We start from the raw sequence: 4,694 nt of genomic DNA, 5'->3' as shown, positions 1-4,694 counted from the left end.
CTAATGTGGACCAAGCATGTCTGAAATGCATCTCTAGCTCGGGAAAACCCTTAATGCTCTGGTTCATAAACTATTGGCCAAGGATGAGGAGGTCGAGGCTAATGTGGACCAAGCATGTCTGAAATGCATCTCTAGCTCGGGAAAACCCTTAATGCTCTGGTTCATAAACTATTGGCCAAGGATGAGGAGGTCGAGACTAATGTGGACCAAGCATGTCTGAAATGCATCTCTAGCTCGGGAAAACCCTTAATGCTCTGGTTCATAAACTATTGGCCAAGGATGAGGAGGTCGAGGCTAATGTGGACCAAGCATGTCTGAAATGCATCTCTAGCTCGGGAAAACCCTTAATGCTCTGGTTCATAAACTATTGGCCAAGGATGAGGAGGTCGAGGCTAATGTGGACCAAGCATGTCTGAAATGCATCTCTAGCTCGGGAAAACCCTTAATGCTCTGGTTCAACCTCCTTCGATCCAATTCAAAGGAAAAAAGTTGAAAAAACCTAGGTCAACCTCGAATAATAAAAAGTTCATAGCTGATTGATCCTCTTTTGTGGAAATAATATTTGAAATAGGAAGTGGGGATCGGAAAAGCTTCCCCAATTTCTGCTCGCCTCGTGAACATCTCTAAATATTGATAGAATAATATTTTAGAGAAATTCTGGAATCATTCTAGTTCTAGGAAAGATGCATATTTGAGTGTTAATTGTGAATGTTTAAGATACAAAAATTTCCTTTAATAGAAACAACGTGATAAACATGGAACTTGTGGAAAGATTTGAGATAAAAAAGATGAAACTCTTAGAATTAAAGTAAAAACGCATTTCAAATTTAATAATTGAACTTTTTCCTTTGATAAGTTATTATGTGCGTTTTTTTTCATAGTCATTTGGTTTTTTGTTGTGACACCCGAGTAAAAGAGAGGTACATGAATGAATCCGGACCACATCTAAATGAGAGGGATCTTAAAGATATGATAAGTAAGAAAAGCTTAGAAGAATTGAAAGTCACTACCTATTCCAATAAGACACACCTTCCTTTTTGGTGGCTCAACCATAGAAACTCCAAAATTATGCTTGTTTTGCTTAGAACAATTCTATATGGGGCGATCTCTTGAGAATTTTTTAAAATGTATATGAGTAAGGACAAAGAGGTTGGTCTGACTCATGAGAATTTTCTTAGGCAGTCTCTTGAAATGATATGACTCGTGTTAGTCTGTGGAAGTAACATTCACTCTTAGAAATAAGAAGTAATTGATATGACCATGTTGAGTAGGTTGTGACCCTCATATTAAGACAAGAAAAGTGACGACCCTCAAGTGGCGCCCATCCAACTACATGAGGGCCAAGATAGACAAGTGCCATGATGCGACCGAGGAGGATGGTGCATCATCTAACTCACCAAAGAGATGGACATTAAAGCCAAGATGAGACATAGGCAAGATGAAGGCAACAACAAGCAAGAGGGACAAAGATAGACTTGATAAAGGGTCGGGTAGATTGGAGTTCCGAAAGGAGTTTGGGCATGCGGCTTTGAAGTTAAGTCCGTGTATATGAAATAGGAATACTCGCCAAATTTAGTGTTGATCAGACACCGTAAAAATACTCCACGAGACTGTATGACCATTCACCAAAATTATGTTTATTCTACCGAGATTGAAAATACCTCATAATATACCTTAGGGGGAGGCATAGTGTTAGCTTCTACTACTCCTAGGCCCTGTGGCGCATACGTATGTTACAGTGAGGGTGAGCATTGCACTCAATGCTTGTCATGAGTGCATCAAGATCATGACGCCGCACAATTCAAAATATACAATGGTGACACTGGGCATGCAGAGAAATGTCAGGGTCATCAAATGTCAAAATACATGAATTATTATAACAATTAATTCTTTAGACGACCCTCGACACTCGATGCACCATACTGAAAGTAATGAAAGAAATAAAGTATAAACAAGCTAAAAAGATGGTTTTGAAAATTCAAATAAAAATAATAATAATAATAATTCCTTTTTGGAAGAAGGTCCTTGCATTATTGTGAAACTAAGTACTTTCATATATTAATTTCTTTAAATAAATAAACCATTAATCCTTAATGTTTTCTTTCTTAATAAGCCTCTAAGGTTTTGAAGTGAAGAAAATCATATAACACGGGTTACATTTTTACGAGCTACAAATAAATATTGAGTTGGGTTGAAAAAATCTTTTGGACCAATCCAAAATTTTAGGTTGATTGAATTAGATAGTTCGAGTTGATGAGATTATCGGGTTATATGAATACCCTACTACTAGATAGCTACTGATTTAGTTGAATTTCTTTAATCATCTACGGACCGAAGTTAATGATCTTCCTAAGTTAAGTAAGACGTCAAGAATAACTCATTTGTACACACAAAAATTTTCATTAAAAGTTGCAATTAGTTGATTTCATCCCGAGTTCATATCAAAGAACTAAAGCAGCATAGACAGTGAATATGATAGTTTAACATTCAAATCGTCTCAATATGATTATCTTTACGTAAAATGTGAAACCAAAGCCAAAATTAGGTCACATTTGATAGTGATTTTCAAATATTGTAAATTACTTTTATCACTTATAAAAACATACTTTCAGTAACTTTAAATCAACTTAGTGTTCGGTTTTATACTTTTTAATGCGATTTTCGAAGACTCAAAATGTGAGTTTCAGATAGTTTCGTAATCGGACTCGAACGTGGTGAGCACGTGTAGGAAAGTGAGAGGAGAAAAGGAAAAGTGAAATGAGATGAGTTGGCGAAGCAAAGGCGAAAAGGCAATTGTTTCCCAAAAGAAAGACAAATAAGGGCATTACTAACCCTTCCTAAGGACACTTCAACCACCACACACTTCAGTTTAATCAAATCTCAGAATCTCTAAGTGTCCTGTCCCTCTTCTATCTCTACCGTCCACGTGTCTCCCACATGCAATTATTGTATTCATTCATTGTAACCCCACGTCACCCACTTTTTTTCTTCCAAATTATTCATTTATTTTTGTCCATTTAGTTTTAAATTAAAATCTTAATAAACATTTCTAAGTCTATACATTTCCATGTGTCATCGCTGATATTCGTACTTTTCTCTAATCGATGTAAGATCATCAATTTAGGATCCAACATTTTTGTTGGCACACTGACTTGTGTCCATTTCTCTTCGAGGCTCAGCCTCCTCGTTAGCACATTGATCAATGTTTGACTCTGATACTATTTGAGGGGAAGTCCGAAAATACATGCATAGAGTTGAAATCAAGATTTGTTTTTTAGTATTACAATTCAAAAGCGGGATGAAAGTTTAGGGTGGCAACATGTAAAGAAAGCGACTATCACATTACAAAGTTGAGGTAAGATGGGGTCGAGAATGATAGATAATTGAAAAAAGGGGGATAAAGTACAAAATTGGAGCATTTGGGGAGATTAAGGGTGAAATTATTGGGGAAGTTAAAGAGGGACACATACCCGACATAGGGGATGGATTAATTTGGGAGGTAATGATTTTAGAGACATGGAAATACACATATCACTCTCAATCTTAATTATAAAACTTGTCCCATTAGCCCCACCTTATTTTCAACATCAATTTCCTTTTATTTCCCATGTCTTTTTATCCATGTGAATATTGCCTTTTTATCCTCATGAAATCGAGCTATTTTGCCACAAGTTCAAGATGCTAAATCTTTTCGTCGAAAAAGATTAGCCCGCTTGTGAAAATAAAATAACAAGGTTTCAGTTTGTTTTGTGTCGTTAGTTTAAAGAATTTGCAATAGTTATCTTCACTTTAAAATTTGTATATTTACTTTTGAAGTCTTCCACTAGTATTTCTTAATGAGGGAAGTTTACGGTATTATGGGTTACGTGTAGGTGAGTTTAATTTATGCATGTTAGATAAAACCTGGGGTTTTTCAGTTGTTCCTAATTTAGGTTCACACGATTGCAGAAAACTCAGTTTGACCATTCGACAAAACAGGTCGAATCAGTTTGACCATTCGACAAAACAGGTCGAATCAGTTTGACCATTCGACCTGAATGGATAAGTTTTAGACGAAAATTTTGTAGCTAGTGACTCAAATTTAGTTGGCCACCATTATTTTTTAGGATAATTTATATTTAAATAGGAAATCTCTCCAGAATATTAACAACCTTATTATTAAAGGCAGTCAAAATTTCATCATTCTCTCTCTTTTATTTTAAGCATTTTTTCTTCTAACAACCTTCCATCTACGATTTCGTCTCATCGAATTTCTCTGGTTGATTATCGAAAACAACAAGTGGTATCAAAGTGAGGTTGAAGCCATCGGTGTATATCATTGCGGAGAAGCCAACCTATCAACAAACAAATTGAATAGCTCAAGTGGTTAAAGTGGTTAAAGTGTAGACCGATTAGTCAAAATTTCATCATTCTCTCTCTTTTATTTTAAGCATTTTTCTTCTAACAACCTTCCGTCGACGATTTCCTCTCACCGAATTTCTCTGGCTAATTATCAAAAAACAACAATGCACTCGTTACTATTTTAAAGATTAATGAATCAGTCTCTCACATTGCAATTAATAATCTTGAAAAAAAACAATTAGAGTTCAGAGTTTTTTTTCCTTGTTATTGTTTTCTTACAATATTTAGTAAATAGAGTAAGAGATCAAACGGAAAAACAAACTTTTTTTTTTTTTTTTTTTTTTTTTTTTTTT

The sequence above is a fragment of the Cucurbita maxima genome, unplaced genomic scaffold, assembly GCF_002738345.1.
Source record: "Cucurbita maxima cultivar Rimu unplaced genomic scaffold, Cmax_1.0 Cma_Scf00026, whole genome shotgun sequence".
Classification (NCBI taxonomy): Eukaryota; Viridiplantae; Streptophyta; class Magnoliopsida; order Cucurbitales; family Cucurbitaceae; genus Cucurbita; species Cucurbita maxima.
Note: the sequence above shows the minus strand (reverse complement) of the source record.